Source organism: Pithys albifrons, chromosome 6, assembly GCF_047495875.1.
Source record: "Pithys albifrons albifrons isolate INPA30051 chromosome 6, PitAlb_v1, whole genome shotgun sequence".
Classification (NCBI taxonomy): Eukaryota; Metazoa; Chordata; class Aves; order Passeriformes; family Thamnophilidae; genus Pithys; species Pithys albifrons.
Window position 1 is genome coordinate 35,853,025 of NC_092463.1, and position 20,365 is coordinate 35,873,389.

The 20,365-nt window shown below is 45.7% G+C and overlaps 1 protein-coding gene across 5 annotated transcripts in view; it reads right to left on the minus strand.

Moving 5' to 3' along the window:
* The window catches only part of SLC8A3 (solute carrier family 8 member A3), a 119,755-nt gene extending 99,936 nt beyond the window's left edge, over positions 1 to 19,819 (minus strand). For 3 of the 5 annotated variants that reach the window (XM_071558203.1, XM_071558202.1, XM_071558199.1), the window contains exon 1: positions 19,310 to 19,819. The gene's annotated coding sequence lies outside the window, so the exon portion shown is untranslated. Of the gene's footprint in view, positions 1 to 5,778; positions 5,842 to 19,309 lie in introns of those variants that run through there. The other 2 variants (XM_071558200.1, XM_071558201.1) reach the window with 2 other exon arrangements.
* Between the last annotated feature and the right edge of the window lie 546 nt (positions 19,820 to 20,365).

Consider the following 20,365-nt stretch of genomic DNA (forward strand, 5'->3'; position numbering starts at 1 on the left):
GGATGGTCAAATAATCCTGCTTTTAAATGGTCACAGAAACCTACAAACCCACCACAGTTATAAAAAATTGTGCTCGTAAACTCAGAAGACAAAGTGTATATACCCACCAACATTCCCTTTGCATCCCTAAGAAACTGATACATATTAAAATATCTTCTAAAATGAATGTAGTCTCTAACCTAAAATACCATACAAAAACAATGGAGTTGATCGATGTATCACACAGATTTGCCATATCACTGCCCCATAATACCTTCTGTTACTTACAGACTACATTGCTGTAGGGTTTGCACTGCTTAAAATTGGATTCTGAACCCTTCATATTGTCATGGATCACACTATTCTCCTTCCTTCATAACTGGCCTCTGGAAGAATCTGGTCTCAGGCTTAACTGACAAATCACATTTGTGAGTCCAGACACAGGCCAGTATCTCACAGGAAACATCAAATTTAATAGCAGCATTATCTACAGCACTTGGAAGGTTCAAAAGCCTTAACTCCCACTAACTTTCATTAGGGTTTGTACTGCCAAATGAGCAGGCCTGGGATTCATTTCCCCTGCCATAACTACCTAAATCTTGGGCAGCAAGTTAAAGTCATTTAGGCTCCCTTTGTAGTCAGAGGAAAGAAACAGTCATTTCCAGGGGACAATCCTTCCTGTCCACCCTGTTTAACACGAAAGATGGACTTAAGACACACATCTCCAAAAGGGATTATGTCCCTTCCCACCCCTCACCATGGTCTCAAGAGGGTGCCTAGTCAGTCAGTTTAGAGCAGAAGTCTAACTTTCAGATGGCAGTTCTAAGAGATGAACTGACCCTGAACACTTGAAGAGATTCCCCTCTCTCTCCCTAGCACTGTAAATATTCCAGGCATAGCATTACTGTGCTATCAGCATTAACAAATGCATCTCAAATGGCTATTTTATCATCATGTCATGTTGCTCGCCTTTTTCCAAAACCAGGTGCAATCTTCCTGATATCAACAAAAAACGTTTTCAACTTTCAGATAAAAATCTATAAAGACAAGGAAAACAGGAAGGAAAGCGTGAACAAGAACTGCGAATGAACAAAACTGCTCCTGACAAAGCACAGCAGAGGGGAGAGAACTGATTATGCAGTATCAGGATCACAAACCCATATCTGACACCCTTGATATTAAAAAACAATACAGTTCTTCATGCTACACAGACTAATTCAGAAGAGTGAGATTCTCCCACGCTTGCCTACATGTCTTCTTACTCCAATGCCTACTTATCTATCCACCTGTCTAACCTAGCCCCAGTGCCTGATCAAGCTCCCAGGGATCAGAGGGACATGTCCCAGTGGGGGTTGTTAGACAGCCCCAGCTCCAGTCTTGAAGTCTCACTAAAACGCCCCACTACCTGCACAGCTCAGGGTCACAGGAAGGACTGAGCTACCCAGCATATACAACCTGAGTTCCGTATGATGCTCCCATTTTGTCCTCCCTCCTTCTACTCATGGTATTTTATTAGATTTCTGGCTGCAGGATGTTGAATAGTCCCTGAGAAGAGCCAGTGAATATGTGCAGAGTGACTATGAGCAGCAAGACCAAGATTTCTGGGCAGCAAGGTAGATGTGTGCACATGCACAGCAAAGATAACATGTTCCAGGTGCCTCTGATGCAAGGTGCACACAGAGACCAACTGCACAAGCACAGCAGCTCCCAAAACACCCCAGGCACATCAGATCATCCTTTTCCATACTGCAATTGCTGGCAGGTATCCACCGACCTCTTGACACTTCCAGCTCCCACCTCCTAGATAACTGTACCACAGCCAGTAGGTGCTGTGTCTCCCAAGTTCAGCCGTGTAGAAATGGCTGACAGAAAGACAGGAAGAATTTCAAAAACATCTAAGTGACTCAAGCACCTAAATTTGGTTTCAAAAATGACTTAGGAGTCTAAGTATCACTTAAATTCAGAGCCTTGTCTAGGAATAGTGCAATGACTAAACTGCCCTCTGAAATAAATCACTGCTACCACCAACCTCCTTCTCCGTGGGACAAACAACTTCTGCAATTAACACTATCTGTCTACCTTCTCTAATGCCATGATGGCTTCTATTGCTAGGTTTAGCTCAACACACTCCAGGACCTTGCCAGTCCTGCTTAAATTTTTAATTTGATTTTAAGCAGAGGGTAATTTTACTGAAAGTATATTATTTCAAAGACAATCTCGAGCAGAGTAGCCTCTGTGTATGTGTTACGACCTCCAAACTCGGGCCATGTGTTGTAGACTAAAATCTCAGAATTTGGGAACATTTTTCTTCACCAGTTTTCACTTGCTTTGACAAAGATTTCAATGTTAAGTGGAGGCTGCAATCATTTTTATAAAATGATATAGTAATGACTCAATCCTGCAATTCTTTGTCACAGATAAAACTCCCCACTGGAATCAACAGGAACTTTACCCACAGACATGCTGCCTAAGACAATCTTAATATGTGTTCATTAATGGAAAAAACAGTAACCTAACCAATCTGAGAAATACAGTCAAACATTCTTATGGTCATCTGCCCTTGAGAACTGCTGCAAAAATGCCTTATAACAGAATAAAAGTATTAAATTTTAAAACCACTCTTAATAAAACAGTTGAGGAAACAGTTTAACATTCAGATAACAGAGAACAGAAGAGTTAAAACTCACTCTAGCTCTAGGTCAGCAAGGTTACTTATATCCCAGAGATACATCTACTTAACTCGATCTAGAAATCACTGGAGGGGATCTACATAGCTCTGGCCTGCCCAGAGTGCAGTCGATATATCATCCACCCCTCTTCTAAGTAGTGGCATTGATCTCAGTTGGGCTGCCTGTGACAAGAGCCACCCTTCCACAACAGTCGTACTCTCAGGACCAGGCTCCAGGCAGGCTTGTAGCACAGTCCTGAGTCCTCATCACCCAGGAGTGACTCAGTGTCACTCTTCCAGCACCAGTGTGACAAAACACATCCACATCTGGCACAGAGACATGTCATTGCAGCAACAACACTGTGCTGGCCCTGCGGAACACCAACGGCAGGAGGCTGCAGCACCAGTGCAAAGTCAGTTGGTAATGGATGATCTCTGGCTTTATACCACAAGGACTATAATTTCCACTACTTCTTTCCTATCAGAAATAATTTTCTCACAGGTCTTTGCCCCACTATTGCTACTACATTGAATACAAGCAAGTAAGAGTATTGGTAGTGAGAGGACCAGATAGTGTTGCTGATCTGACAGGAAAAGTTCAAAGCAATCAGTCAGTGCAAAAGAGAGACAAAATGCTACAAGCATCACTGCACTGGAATGAGCTAGCATTCAATAGCAAGGCTCTGGACACAATAGTTATTTTAGCAGAGGGAACTACTTTTTCTACAAGTGTTTACAAAGGCCATGTGATCCAAAAAATGCATAAATAGAACTCGTAAATAGAAAGATGAGTCCTTGAAATACTTCTGAATACGGTCCAGAAAGTAGCATGGACCACACTTGCCACAATTAAGATCCCTTCCAATCCAAACCATTCTATGGTTCTGTGATACAATTCTATGATGTTTTATAAAGCTGAGTTTTACAAGACTGATAGTTTGTCTGCCATGGACCTGTATGAGGCAAAAAGCTGGGAAGGCTATACTGATCCCTTATAATTTAGCTTTTTATATACAGATTCTCACTTGACTGTAAAGGCAAGGATATTTTCAAAAGATAGCATTTACAAGAAATCAAACGAAGAGGCAACATAATACAATGATGGCTGATAACATGTAACCTCCACATACCAAGTTCCCAAGATCACTGCTCATTAAATACAAAACTAAAGGCAACCACCTACGCCCCTATTAATTTCTTATTTAGGCAAAATTCCCCTTAAGCCAACACAAAAGCCTTTGGATTTGACCTGCGAGAAAGATTAAGTATTCTGGCATTTCCCCCTCCTTCCTCTCTCCCTCCCACCTCCCAAATAAATGAAACATGAGAGTACATCTATGGCCATACATCCTCTCTCCCCTGAGTCTAGACCAGCCAGGAAAGGCTGCTGATTAGATCTCAGCATGGAGTGAGCCCCATTCAGGCATGGGTGCTGCATAGGGACCAGACAGAGACATCTCAGGATGAAGATGCACTTGACAAGGATCTGCCCCGGAACAGAGTGGATACAGCACTGATATTAATGCCAACTTATAGCCCTGCTCCAAAGCTGTGGGAGACAGAAATAAGGTTCAGCTTAATAACCTGACTTCACATTCCTCAGCTCCAAAGCACAGAAGAGCTTTTTGATTTGAGCACACAGGGTTTTTACAACTATGTGCAAAAATTGAAATTATAGCCTTTCTGTCAAAAAATACAAATAACTGAGTTTTCACAGAAGAGGTATTATATATACGTAATTGACACTCCTCCCTCCCCTGAAATAACAGCATTGTAAAATATTTAATAAAAAACAAAGTCTAATTTTCAATTGTCTCCATTCAAATGCTATTGAGCCCTTTACTCATCACTATAAGAGCAGTATCCAGAGTGCAAGTTAAGATTTATCTGCAAGCAAAAAGCCAGAGCAATGTAATTAGATCCACTTTGTCTGACAAATGCAAATTTCCAATACAGACCAAGCCTTTAAATGTCAGACTGACGCCACAAGCCTACCTGAAATGAGCACAACCAAGGCCCCCAAGCTGACTTTACACAGGTTATGACATAGCAATAATTGTTTAGCTTTGTATTACTGCACCAGCTAGGTTTTAGGAGGAAAAAGCACCATAACTCATGTTTAGGCCATGCCAGATCCCCACAGTTCAGCTCGATGGAAAAGTTATAGCAGGGAGCTGTATATGTGCTTTGTACTTCACCGTAAACATGCCAAAACTCAGAATTAGCTGCCTACGGATTAATCTCCCTGGTATGCGTCAAAACCAGCCTCTCCTTTCTCTCAAGACCATGCAAAAAGCTACCATAAAATACCCTATCAGCTCTCATAGCAAGTCTTTTAATATTTACAAACTGGTGTCTCTACTAATTTGAGCAGTACCCACCATTCTAGCACGGTAAACGGGTGTTAATTGACGTAATGACTCAAGTCTACATTCTGTCATATCTGGTGATCCCACGGGCTGGCCCAAATAGAGTACAAGTCTGAGTTTAGCTAGGAGCAACCTCCAAACACTCAACTCACTTTGGGGAACCAGTCCATGCTGGTTTTTCTGTATTTTAATATCCATGATGCTCCTGGAGAAGCAGTGGCATAAATAGCTAACCCATAAAGATGCCTATACTTAATTATCCCCTTCTGCACCAACTCACTTCACTGGCCAGGCATTTTATTTCCTTGTTCTCACCTCAGCTGAAAAAATATCTGTATAGGATAGACAGCTATATGGATATAGGAGATGCAGCTTATGCTCTGTGCACAGACACATGCAGGTGGAGGCAGACACTGCAGAAAGCCTTCAGTGGGCAGTCACAGTCATGCACTAAGAGCCATCATTATTTATGGTGTGGGCTAGCTCAGCCACGGTGTGTATGCTCTTCCATTCCCCACACATATTCCTATTCTGAGATTCTTCAGCTTGCGAGACAGGAAGAGTTACCCTTTTCCATTTTTATCCCCCAGAACCACAGCCCTTTTTATATTCAAAAAACAAAAGCTGGTATTTAGGCTGACCTACCGATTAGTAGCAGGCACTCTCCTGCTCAAAAGACAGTATTATCTGCTCTGATGTAGATGAGGGCTTTTTCTTTTCATGAGTATTACACATTCTCTCTGTTGTTTTCCTAGTACTTACAAGTGGGCAGTTCACACAGGGGCATCCAGGTGACTTTTGAATATATTCAAAATGCATTCAAAAATGTATCTGAGGATATTGAAGAACAAAGGATGGAGTCTCCACAACCACTTGGGGCAACCTGTGCCAGAGCTCAGTCACCTGCACAGTAAAACAATAAAAATGCACAGGTATGAGGTTCAGGCCTGCTTGTGACCACCACATCCAGTGTTAGCACATGGGAAGCCAGAGCAAACCCATGCTGTGTACAAACTGCACTGGGAGTTCACCGCAGTTCAGCAGCAGCAAATGTGTATTTGGCAAAAAGTCACTGTCATTACCTTTTAGAAGTCACTGGGAAGCCTCCATTGCACATTTAGAGAGAGATCTTCAAACATCAGACTTTTCAATGCATTTAGAGAAATTTGTAAACACAATTAAAGCCTTTATGTGCTTGTATCTCAGTGCACATGTGAATATGCTATTCTTTGCAGTATGAACATTCCCAAATTGAGAGGGTAGGTAGTTCCAAGCACATTCACCAGACCGTTGATTTTATGCCCATGATGTGAAAGGCCCGGTGAAGAGGCTGGAAGTCCTTCTTTCAGGTTTAGGAGACTAAAGGAAATACAGAAGTGGAGCTTCTTGGTCACCGACTGAGTGGTTCCCCTGACTCTTCCATGGACTGCAGCTGATGAAGACAACCTGGAATACCTGACAACACAGGGGGTTGCAACAGGCACTGGTTCCTCTGCTGCAGCCTTTCAAGGCACCAGTTTTTATTACTCTGTCTTGCTAGTTTATAAGGAGCAGGAGAGACCATCTGGGGAGCAGTGGGGGAAAGGGAAAAAAATTTCAGCAGTGTGAGGAGAATTTCTTGTCAGTACATTTTATGTACTGCCCGTGGCAGCACACAGGGTGTGTTATTTACTGCTCCTGTTTCACAGACATATTATACTGCTGGTTCAGGTGCCACCATCAGAGTGCAACATATCACCTAGTGACTCACAGCATCCTACAGACGACAGCAGCAACTCGTGACATTTTTTTTGCACTCTGGTGACAGATCTAAAACTGTTACAATTAAAGACCCCGGGATTTGTTGTCATCAGGGCATTTGTGCTGCAGAGCCCCTCGTTATTTGCACACAGAGGCAGGCTAAATGGTAAATAAGAAAAGAGGTGTTGTAGGCATATCTCATCCTCTTTAGATCCAGAGTTAGTTAAGAAAAACACAAGTTTTCTGACAGAAAACACTCATTTGAGGCAAACCAAACAAATCATGTAATGTGCTGGATTTGATGCAGTAAGTAGGTGGGCAGCGAGCCCTTCCCTGACTGGCTTGTGGGCTCCTGGGACAGCCACCAGCTAGCCATGCTGAGTGCTAACCCCAGCAGCTGGAGCACACACTGCTCCAATCCTCCAGAACACCCTGTTTATTTCTTAACTTCTTCAAGGAAAAATAAAACAAAATTTCTGATTTTTTTTAATCTTTTTGTCTATATACAGAAAAAAAGTGGTTTTAATGTTTTTACCAAAAAGGCCATATCACACACAACAGAAAGCATAAGCCCTCCATGAGTCTATTCAGAAGGGCTTACTCGTGGCTCAGTGAGAAAGAAAATATTTAAAAAGTGAATGAAGGCAGAAGCAGCAAATGGGGCAGCGGGAGGCTGGGCAGACAAAGAGACCAGAGAGGATGAGGAGAAGGCTACACTGAAGAAATCATCTTTATCACTGCAACAAAAACAAGTGGTTGTTGTTCATCATGTTAGTCTGATAGGAAAGGCCCTCCCCTAACCCAATTAGCACAGGTTTCATTCACTTCAGAGTTAGTTAGCCCAGAGATAGAATAGTTGTCTGGTCCATGCCTCAGGAACTGCCACTGCATTGTTCCCCTTGTGAATATTATTTCCTAGTACTTTGTCCAGTTCAGTTTTAAATCATCCAAGTGATGGAATTTCTACAACTTCCCATAGACACTCTGCCATCATGTAATTTATCTTGGAGGTTTTAGCCATCTTCCTTATATTTAGGATGTAATTAAGAAAATTTATGCTGCTAGTTCTCATTATTGTGTCCTTGGAGCATTCTCAACCATTCTCCTCTCTGTCTGAGATTTACATGCTTCAGATACTTGTAAATAGCTGTTCTCCTCTACAGCTTTTCTTTAACCAAAGCACACAAATTTATTTTAATCTTTATAAATTAGGCCAAGCTGTCCTTTAGTAATTTATCTTCATCTCGTCTTTATTCTCCATCTTCGAGGTGGTTAGAAGCAGGCGGGTATCTGAGAGAGTTATAGCTCAGTGCCTGCTCGCACCAAAACCAGCAGCAGATCTGCTCTCCTTGGAGCTGGGATGCTGAGCTTGGGTAGTGGACTGGCCTCTCAGCTCTGCTGTACAACAGGTTTCTGTCAGATACCAGACTGTTACAAAGGTTAAATCAAGACTGAGATACAGCAGCTCACTGTGTTGCACACTTCTGATGGTCTCTCCCCGTGTTTGCTGTGTCCCCAGCACAGTGGGGGCTGGGCACGGGCAGTGAGTGCTGTGCTGCTCACTGGCATGTGCCGAAAGAAAGCAGAGGATTTCCAGAGTTGCAACCAGAGAGTCGGGCTATCCAGCTGAGAGGAGGGAAATACACTGTAACACGCGCACTGCTTCTGCAGATCTGAGCACAGCAGGAGGCATGACAAATGCACTGAGCTATGGGTTATCCTCAAAATACCTCCCACTTCACTTGGAAGGTGCCAAAACCTGTAAATTCACCCAAATTGAATACAGTTACCAAATAAAATTCCACACAACACCCTCACCCTTTACTGCCGTATATCCCCACGTCTCTCTTATTGACACTTTAGGTATCTTAATCCTTTGCTGTTTTTTCAGCTGCTAATTCTGCAACTGCTTTTAAAAAATGACCCCTCACATCCACCATGATTAATTCATTCTTCATAAGTCCAGGCTGTTTATTGCTCTTTGTTCATTTACGCACTAGCTGTTTACAGATTCTCTTTTAATATTAGCTCTGTTATTTGCTAGAGACTCAAGTCATATTTACCATATGATAATTGCAGAGATGACATCGACAACAAACAGTGGAAGCTGAGCTGCTACAGCAATTACAGCAAGTGGCAGCAGCCTCCAGGCTATCTGCTGCCCCACCTTCATTTCTTCTCTCCCCACCCTCTGATGGCTTTCCCTGTGGGCTATATAAAACCATACACCACTCTGATCTCTACAGCAGGGAGATTTGTTCTTCGCTACAGCATTATCAGACAGGTTGATTCACCTTTTTCCTTTCAGTTTGGGTTCCAGATGCAAGTCTGCTCTTCTGGCTGGCTGCCCCAGTCTGTGCTGCCAAGGGCAGGTAATCTGAAATATTGTGTGGACCTAGACACCTTCAATATCCACATCTTCTTTCTCATTGTTACTACAGCAGTAACTTCCTCCTCTGCCTCTCTCATGGTCTCAGTGTGTCAGATATTTCACTGAAGGAGTCACAAAGGACCAGATTTCAAAGGCTAATTAGAATCTTAAAGAAGCAGCATTTTTTAATCCACTTGGACACCTGGACCCCTTTGAAATTACAGATTTTCCACTGGACACCTAAACATGATTTTAAATTTCTGCAGAAAACCAGACAGATGACTATGAGAGGCTACTGCTGTTTTCTCCAAAGAAAAAATTGAATTTATTTCTTGATGCCTGTCAAGAGTACCAGACAGGTCCCACCCACACAAAAGTCACAAGGCTAAGCCAGGTAAGTACATGACTTGATCCTTCAAGAAGATTAAAAAATCAAGACTACCTATATGGGTATGCCAGACTGGGAGCAGTGCATACAACAAAGCACCTTTTCTGGAAAGGATGAGACTCCTCCCTTACCATTTCTAATATGACTGCAATGATACTCTCCCACTTTCCAGCAGTTAGCAAGTCTTAACTTAGATTCCAGTGTAGAACAAGTGAAAACTGGATGCAGGGCATCATGTATCAGAATTTTCTAGCAAAGTATATAATAATAATACTGCTGTTTATCTCCAAAGCGGAAGAAATAGCATTTTCATTGTATTCCAAGCACTACTTACACCGCTTCCCTCCCTTGACCCTTCTGTCCGAAAGCCTCCTTTTACACAAAGTCATCTTAAAAATAAGAACTATCTTTCCAGCCCAGCCAACATGCATACCATCAGCTGAAGGCTGGCAAGAGAGAAGAGAGAGGGAGTCTTTAGGACCAGATTTTCCCTGCTGTATATCAGCATAGATCCAATGAGCCCAAGTCAGCAGAGCCAGCTTATTTTACTGAAAGGGCTGCCTTAGGAACTTTGGCAACATTTCACATAACAGAAACCTCCAAAATGAAAGCTTCGTCTGTTTCCTCATTGCAACCTGTGTCACACAGCAGCTGAGGGGCATCTTTGTGCTTTCTCCATACCAACTGTAGTCCTGTCCATCCTGCCCTGGTTCTTCATTCCTCCCAATGCTACATGCTGGCCCCAAATTTGCTACAACTAGTCCTGCCAACAGGAGCAGCAGCTGAGTCATGGGAGATGACCACATCAGCCAAATGCACTCAAATCAGAGAAGGGAAGGAGAAAATTCTCTTTCCTCTCAGAATCCCAGATCCCAGCAAACAAGGCTGGAGTCTCTCTCCTCCACCATGTGCCCAGTGCCTCACCCTGAAGGTAAAATGACAGGAGTCACTGGCTTAATGTATGTGCTTGGATAACATACTCATCCCATGCAGCCACTCACTGTACAATCTATTTAAGCCACCAAGGCAAAAAGAGAGGACAGCTTCAATCCAGCCACTGAGGGGCACAGCCTCCATTATGGATGTTAGTAGTACCACATCTCCATCAGTTTTACTCAGGAGCTCAAGTTCCCTTCAGGGATAACAGAAATTATCTCTTCATCCATTTCTGCAAAGAAAAGTTTAAAACTGGAATGTGCTTAATTTAACTTGAAGTCCAAATTTCTTAAGACACAGCTAAGGCAAGAAAATTGCAGGGTGATGCTCTTACTGCAAATTTCAGTGGAGGACTGACTTAAGAAACAGCTAAGATGGTAACACACAGCCTGTTTTCACACCTTTACTCCACACTCACTCCCTATCCCTCCTCCCTTCAGCCCAGGAAGCCTCTCATGCCCAGCCATGCTTCTGTGGTGGTGCTGTGAACCCAGCTCTTCCTGACACAGCTGATGACAGTAACTCCTGTCATCTGGGAAACCTGTCACAAGTGACAGAAAAATGCTTTGCCCAAACAGGAACAACAGTCCCAAAACACCAGCAAGTGAGAAGCAATGTGATAGGAAGTGTTATCCTGGGCAGAGCCACCATTACTATTGCATTCAGGTCAGTGACTCAAATAAGTAAAAGAACAAGCACAAAAGGTCTTTGGCAAAATGATGGTCACTTCTCAAAACAAGCAAAGCCTTGAAATTAATCCATTCTGCAGTGGATTACCAGACAAATGAACAAAAATGGGTATTCAGTGAATGTGAGACCTGTATCATAACAACCCTACACTCTGCACTAATCCTTCCTCTGCCCATTCACTGTGTCCTCTGCTCAGATACACATACAAACACCTCTGTGATCCTTCCCCTGACCCTTCCTCCAACAGCACCTCTGTGGTTCTTCCCAAACCTGGCTCCCAAGACCACTGCCCCTTTCTCTGAGGTGATTGCAGCCAGCCCACCGCACCTGGTAGCTGTGGGCTCCCATACAGATACAAATTATGCCTACAATTTATAACCATGCCACCTCTTCATGCTCCCTGTGCAACAGGAAGTAGATAAGGTTTCTGGAACCCTGCACAATCCAGCATAACTCCCATGTCCCCTCCCTGAGCCTTTTTTTAGGAAATCAGCTCTGGTCAGAGGGACAAAGAATCACAGACAAAGAATCACAGAATCACAGACTATTCTGAGTTGGAAGAGACCCACAAGGATCATCGAGTCCAACTCTTAAGTCAATGGCCCACGCAGGGGATTGAACCCATGACCTTGGCATTATTACAACCAAGTTTTAACCAACTGAGCTAATCTCAGAGGGCCAACCAGGCCAAAAAAACTCGAGGCTAACACCAATAAAATCTTCCAGACTGGGTATTTTATTTAGTGAGCACTGAAAATTTTTAAAATTCTATCCTGTCCATTTGTGTCATCTGTGGAACTCAATGCTATAAGAAATAAATTAAGGACTCTAAGACTCGGAGAAAAAACAGACATGCACGGAACTCAAAACACCCATAGATTCACCAGACAGGATGCATCCCTCCTCTTGCTCGAGAGCATATTTCAACTGCAGCAATGTTTGTGAAACTTGCTAATATGTGTGTACAGCAAAAGCTGGGAAACCCTTCTTAAGTGAGTGTCTGCTGCCTCACTGGGCCAACCTTTTGCTTTGTCCCAGCAGTCAAGTCCATGTGGACTTGAGACAAGGCAGAAAGGCACAAATAGAGGATATGTGGTGGGCTGAACATGTGAGAAATGCTGTTAGAACACAGGGAAGCTTGGAGGCAGGGAGTGATTGAGGGAAGTTGCGAGCTGGGGCAGTTACTGGAGAATCATGAAGAAATCTCTATTTAAGAAGAAAAAGTAGAGGAGGGAGAAGGCCAGAGCTGGGGGAAGGAGGGGTATTTGTGACTCACTGGGATGCACGAAACAGCAAGGAGATGGATCTGGACGGGCAGCAGGCAAGCCAGCAGACTTTTGGGGGTGACGTAGGTGCAGCAAGTGCAGCTGAGCATCTTATCACCTTCAGTCTCCTGGTGTGATTCCCCAGAAGGGAAGCAGCTCTATCATGCTCTGAAGGTTAAGCTGTGCCTTCTGCCTGGCACAAGAGCATAGTGCAGCCAATGGGTAAAACTGCCTACCTACTTAAAAGCAAACCCCAACACTGCCAGGAGGGACAGGCTTTATTTTTAGCTGGGACACCAGCAGGGTCACTGCTGGTGCTGCATTTCCCCATGGAAGCCAGGGTTTCATGAAGTGAGCTGTGTGCACAGGGTCACTGCGGGGGAAACATCTGTCAGGTCAGCTTTGGGGAGATGGATTATTTAAGTTAGAAAAAAGGAAACATTTACTAGAAGAAGTGAACCTGAAACTACTCTGGAAGGTTAAAATGAAATGGGAAAATGATGCTTAAAAGAGTCAGAGCGAGTGGTAATATATGTGAGGCCAATGCCTAGTGCATCCGTCTCCAAGATGCTCATAAAGGAGAATACCCCACCATGTCTAACTCCTGCAGCATCCCCTCTTTCGTCTCCTATAACCCAAACTTTGAAAGGCTTATTCTTGTCTAGGGGTTGCCAAACAAAAGCAGCGGCAAGTCACCGTCCTTCATCAGAGTCCTTCACAAAGAAAAAGCACAGAGACCCACCTTGCTTTGCACCTTGAAGACACCACCACCAAGACCTCCAACTCATTCTGCTCCTCAGGTCCTCACACGGGGGCCCCAGTTAGCGCGGAGGCAGCAGCTTCCCCGGGACTCACACACTGGCCAGGCACAGCATCCGCAATGAGTGCACAGCAGCAGCACAAACTTAGCCCATGGCAGTCTCGTGAGCACAGGGAGTCAAGTCCTTCCTGCTAGTGGGTTTCGTGGGTGCAAACCTAATAAAGCAGTTGGCACTGCTCCCACTTGCACTGCCAGGGAATGCAGTCTGGAGGCTTCAACACGGAGAGATTGTTGTTGATAAAGTGCTGAGTGATAGCGTGAAGCTTTCAAGGGACTTGAAAGAATTAAGAGCAGAGGGGAAGTTCTCATTTTATTCTCTTCTTGAAAAACCTGAGTCCATTTGGCATGTTGCATTTGAGAAATAGCTTGGCCTAGACTCTGATTTTTTTTTTCATCAGGACCAACCCCTCTGCATGTTCTTGGGAAGACTTTATACTAAAAATTATTTTGGCTTTTTTTTTTCTGCCGATTCTTGTGCCTCTTAATAGCTTAAGAAGTGCTTTTCAGACCCCGTCACTGTAAGGTTCTTTGCAACTAATTTGCATTCAGCACTATCCGTTTCATCAAGAGCAGACTTCAAGGCTGAACCAACTCCAAGCCTTAACTGCTGCAGGCAATTCAGGCAGCAGCTTTACAAGTGGAAGCAGGGCTTTTTAAGCCAACCTGAACATTTTCCACCTCTGGTCATTTGTTCCCACTCTGCTCTAGCTCTCCACTTTTTGTTGGCATAGCTGTTTGCATGGCTGGGGTGTGAATAAGGACCAGGAATCTATCTGGCCAAAAAGCAAGCTGAACCCACCATCTGGTCACTCATGCCACTGGGCCAGTATACTGCAGGGGTGGGACAGGAGCAGGAATAAGCAACCAGTGTGGGAAAGCTGTAGAAAAAAAAGGTCCAAATAACAAGTGTGGCAAGTGCATTAGCTATATGGGCAGAGGAGGTTTGTCTCTCGCAGCAGTGAATCCTGTAACATCTCCTGGACCATGAAACAGCCTTGTCCTGCTATACAAAGGCAGAGACATATCTCTGTCCCTATTTTTCCCAACTAATATGCCTGTTCAAGGGTCAGTGAGTGATTCCAAACAAAACCACAGAAGAGGATACTTATTAAGGTTACCTTTAAGCTCAGATATTACTTCTCAACAAGGAAGACCCAGCCACCCTCAAGGCAGTAAACCAAGACACCCAGGTCTTAATGACCCAAGCTGATGGCTTCTACGCAAAGCGCATCATTCTAAGTACCCATCCATCACCAGTGCATGGCAGAGGCAGAGCTGCCTTCCCAAATCTGGGTGTGGGAAGCTGTGGCACTGGGACAGTGGTAGGTTTCACAGCCTGCCTGGAGCCTGGTGACAGACTATACCACTGCTACTTGCATTGAGAGGACCTAGAACGCATCCAGAGTGAGCTGTAGCCTGACTGCAGAGCGAGGTGCAGAAATGCTCTAACTCTCCCTTCTTTTGCTTCCACTCTGGTGAAGGAAACCAGCTTTCACCAGCATGCAGCATACAAACATACTGGGAGGGCACCTTGTGTTGTCGGCACTGGAGTCCCACATTCACTCCTGGACATGTCACCTTCAACACAACCTCAGCAGTCAGATCTAAGTGCCCTCTCCCAGGTACATCCCTGCATCCCTACACTTCTTTTGATTAAAGCTGTATTCTGCAGTGCTCCTGTTTGCTTTGAGACAGCCTCCAAGCACCAGCCTAGAAGAGGGAGATGAAAGCAGTGGCAATGCAGTCTCATCTGTCTATAGTTTCTAAAACTCTTTGGCACCTCGCTGGTTGCAAAACATGCCCAGCAGCATAGGATATTTAGTATTTCTGATTGCTCTTGACCTGGTTGTCTCTGCTGCTGTCCTGAGTTAGGCAGCTTAGGTTAAAACACAACAGAGTACAGGAAGGCAGCAAACAGAGCAAGTTGACTTCTGTAGCCTTGAAATAATCTGCTAGTGAATGGAAACAGAAGCTTCTCTCTAAATCTGAGTGCTCTGGAAGAGCTCCCTTTTTCATTATGATGGAAAATCCTCATTGGAGTGTTAGAAAACAAGCGATCATAAAAGAAATGTTAAGAGCCCTAAGCTGTCTCCTCTCCCATGATGTCAACTGTCAGAGACATCAACGACAGCTCAGCTGTGTGATCAAAGGCTCTAGCAAGCGGATTTAAAGACAGAATTACTGGAAAATTGAGAGTTTAAGTAGCATGGGGGCATGATCATCATCCCATCTATAAATGTGTCTTATAGGGCAAACTAATTACTTTATAATGCTGTACTGCAGGAACAATGGCACCTGGGTCTATTCATTATGACACTGCCAAGATGGGGTTGTGGTGGTACCTTCAGAATGGCATGACACATCCCTGCCACCTCATGCTTTGCTATTCCTGCAAAACCCTGTGACAGAAGTGCCTAGGGGGGAGACTGGGAAGCTGTCATGCTGAAATTCATGCACTCATATCTGTGATGGCTCTCAACCAGATCTTGCAGGTTAAAGCATTAAGGCAGAGGTGAAGGAGGGAAACCAACTACAGTCTGTACCATGTTAGTCCTCAAGCAGCACAGAAGCCCACTGAACTTGCAGGACACTCAAGGTGGTTCCCAGATTTCATTCTGCAGGTAAGCAGGCACATGAGCTGGAGCTCCTCTCCAGCCCCAAACCCCACAGTCCCATGTTCCTGAAATCAGCAAATGCAAGACCACAAGCTCTGCAGCACAGGTGTTTTAAAGGTTCCCCCAGAACAGCTTATTATCTCACGTACCTCTCAATGCATGAAACTCTTCAGGACAAAGACTATAATTTCCCTAGACATTTGTATGGCACTTGGAAACATGGGCCCCCAACCATGCCTTTAGGAGTTCCTTTTATCAAACAGTAAATCAACAATAGCATTAATCTATGCCACAATGCCTAAACACAGTGGGTGATGGTAGATGGTGCATCACAACTATCAATTTCCTGGCTTCAGAGACTTTTTTTCCATATTAAGATGTTTTTGTCTTTGCAATTTAATTTCCTTCTTTTTTTTAATATAGAATTAGAAATACTGCCTGGTTTAAAAAAAATTGGCTAGCAATCAAAGCCATCTTTTTAACTGTGAAGCACATGAAAGGCATCTGAAACATGACAGCAACAATGAACAAGGAACTATTTGTCAATGCCACTTGGTCATTGGGGAAGCTTAGGGGAGGAGACTGATGCTGTTTGTTTAAAACAAGCAAACAAAACCCTGACAGACAGACCATTTATCTGTATAGTGCTTCACTTGAAAATATTGGTGAAGGGAATACATCTTCACTTGGTTTCTAATAAAAGTGCTGACACACTCTGTTATGGCCTTTCTGTGCCTTGGGGATGGAGGATGCTTCTTGCAGGAAGGACTCTGAAAACAAGGGATACATGTGGGACCAGGCTCAACAGAGCAGCAGTCCAGCCTAGACCCTTAGCAATCTCTCCATCTGTCCAACCCACAATACCATAACTCATCTGACTTGACCCACCAGCTTCAGAAAAAAGCAGAGGAGGCAGGGAGGCTGGATTCATCCCTTTCCTTTCCACAGGCCAGCCAAGCCAAGGAGCAGTGCCCTGAGCGCTTTATGATTGCCATGGGGAGTCCATGACTCCCAACAAAACAGTCTGCTCCCGTCAGACAGGGCAGCTCCTGCCCTCACAGGGCTCAGCAAAAAAGCCTGTGGGAGCATAGCATGGTGCACAAGCCAGGCCATGCTTGGTATCTGCTCCACATGTGCTCTCCAGTTCTGGGTGCTTCCCACACTGCCCAGAGCAATGCAAAGGACTATCCCACCTGACAGTGGCATTTGCCATTCCAGGTGCCATCCTGTCAGGTAGGTAGCAGCTTTGCAGAGCAAGGGCCAATCTCTCTGCAAAGGACAAGTGCTACACAGATTGGTGTTAGCATGGCTACACATTCGCCTTCTTCTCACACCTTGTCACCCACTAGTTATTGTAACCATGTCCTCACCAAATACCCACAGAAGGAGAAAAGTAGCATTAATGATACAAATGAGACCCAGAAGATTAAATGTGTCTAGCAGAACACTGGATGTATGTCAGAGACTGCAAGCCTACATGCATTTCCATCGCCCTCATACAGGATCTCAGCAGTGGGATTACAACAATTTGTCCTACCTTGGGCATTTGGGAAATGGTTAAACCACCCACCTATTAACAGCAGGGCTCATATTTGGCTTAGGGGAAAAGAAAAACAGATTGCTGTACTGGACTTTTAACTAGGACTCTCTACGCCCATCAGTCCTCTCCTTCCCCACCCTCATTGATATTACACCCTTCCATTTACAACACGGGATAGCCAATCTGCCTGCCATCACATTGCACTAATGGAAGATCTGAGGACTCCTGGGCTGCTCTTGCTCCTCCCCAGCCAGCCCTTGGCAGTAACTGGACATGATCTTTTCCAACATCACTACTTCTAGTCAGAAAACAAGTCTCATTCCAGTTGAACACAGAAGCATGAACATAAGCACCAAATGTGGCTTTCTCAGCTAAACCATGATGAGGCTAAACAAATGTTTCCAAAAGCAGTGGATGGAGCAGGACTAGGGGCTCTCTAGAAATGCTTATGCTGTGGGGGAGTGATGGCTTTCCCTGCTGCACCAACCTACAAAGCACCTTCAAGGCCTCTGTGTCTCAGCAGTCCCCCAAACGCAGCTCTGCTCTCCCAGGCCTCCTCACCAGTCTCCCAGAGAGCATGGGATGAGTGCTTCTGAATGGGAAGGTGTCACCGATTGTTACCTAAGTCTTCCAGCTCTGTTGTCTCCACAAATAAAAAACCAGCTCAACAAAATGACCCTTTTGCTTTCTAAAGAGATGTGAAGAAATAAAGAAACATATATATAAACATGAGAAGGGAAAGATGTCCATAAGGAACCCCTTCTCATCTCAACCGTCCCTCCAGTGTCTCCCCTTAAATCTGAACCAGATTTTTAGGGTGAAAAGCCTAGAACAACACCAGGAACAAACCAAGAAGTCAGGAACCCAACCATTACACTACAGCTCCTTTGGAGGGGGTAGAGGGAGAAATGGCCATGACCTCACGTTTCAGAATAACAGTAAATAAAAAAACCAAAACACTTGGAATGGTTTCATTTCTCATGCAGGATGATCCATAATTTAGACACAGGTGAAAAGCATAAAGCCCTGAAGCAAGGCTGGGATAGGAGTATTGAAACCAGCCCCCATGTGGGTCAGCTCTCATGTGTGTGTGCGGAGTTCTTCTGCCCTGCCATGGGGGCTGCGGACGCGCCGGCGGCCCCGCGCCCTATTTAGGGCAGCGCCTGGCGCAGCGGCTATATTTGACACCGAGGGTAAACAAGCAGCCCCGAGGACGGAGCGCGACAGCTGCCCGGGACGGCGGCCCCGGCGCCGCCCACCCGGGGGCCCGCCCGGCCTCCCCCGGCGGGAAAAAATATAATTAAAAAAAGGAAATTTAAGGCGGGCGGGGGGGTAGAAATTTATAGCACTGCATGAGAACCGTTTCCCTCGCCTGGCAGCCCCGGGCAGAGCCGTCCCCCGGGCTCCCCGGCATCCCTGCGGGCCGCGCCGCCAAACCAGGGCAACCCCGCCCGGCGGCTGGAGGGATCCCGGGGGTGCCACGGGACCGGCCGCTCCTGCCGCGCACGGAGCTCCGCCAGGCCCCGGCCCCGCAGCGCCCGGCCCTGGCGCCCCCTCCCCGGCGCGCATCTACCCCGCAGCGCCCGCTCCGCGCCGTAGGCAAAGCCCTCCCTCCGCAGCGCACAAACACACACACACACACACACACACACACACACACACACGCACACACACGGGCACGGAGCCGCCGTGGCGCTGGGAAAACAGCAGGAATGAAGCAAGCTCCTAGCGCCTGGGCAACGCGGATTCCTCCCCCATCCCGGGAGATGAGCCTGCAAAGAGCCCTCACCCCCATCCGCCCCCCCTCCGCCAGGAACCCCGCTCTACGACCATTCCTGTGCAAGGCACGGAGCCCTGCTTGGCAGCAGGACACTTGCCCCACCAGCCTCGCGTCTCCCACGGAGCGGGGGTGGCACCCTCTTACTTACCCTTTCTGGCGGCTTTCCTGACTTTTTTTTGGAGGGTCGGGCTGGGGGGTGGGGGGAAGGGGGGCTCCACTAGCTCCCCAACACAAATCCTTCCGGTTCCTAAAGGGAGCTCATCGCATCTCCCGGTGATTCACCGACGGTGTGTGCGGGTACGGGGGGGTTCGCCTTTGCATCTCAGTCCAAGTTGCCTCGCTCGCTACAAAACCTGTGCTCCCTTTTGCAGCTGTCAGGGAGAGCGGGGAGGTGCATCTGGAAAAGGGGGTGGGGGTGGAGGTAAAATGTTGATAAATCCACCAGCCTTGATCTTCAGCTCCGTGCGGTGGAGTTTGGGAAGGGAAGGGAGATGTGGCGAAGGGGGAGGAGAGCGAGGAGGACGGAGATGAATGGGGGAAGAGAAAATGGATTGTACCCCAGATTGCCACTGAATCTGCCGGGCTTCCCCCGCTCCCGCTCTCACACCACCGGGGCTCGGTCCAGGCTTCCCAGCATTACGGTGCACGGCAACGCGCTGAGTCTTATTTCTGGGAGCCAGCGAGGTTTGCACAACTGCAGCAAGAAGCCAAATCAAAAAGCCAATCTGCGAGCCTCCAAACTCCACGTCACCTATCAGCTGGGAGTGAACGCTGCAACAGAATTACAAGCTATGCATATTTATTCCTCTGAATGCGAGAGGGGGGTGTTTCAGATCGTTTAAAGCAAGGCACGGTGAAACCAAGGCAAACCCTTTCCAAAATAAATAAAGGCAGAGCACGTCTTGCATGGAACACGCGCACACACACACCTCTACAAGGTTTCTATTGGTATATATAGATAGAGATATACACTCACTGAGCGGGGATCACTCCTGTACCCTCCAAGTATATTGGCTTGACTTTGTGTATTTCAAGGAAGGAAGGGGAAGAACACGGTAGCTGAGCCTCAGAAAAGACGATACAGATTACATATCTGAAATTTAAAGCATCTGCCAAACCTTCTGAGATATTATTAAATATAGGCAATATAATTATACACACAGAGTGCGTCCTGGTATCCATTTGAAGCTGCATGCTTTGGTTT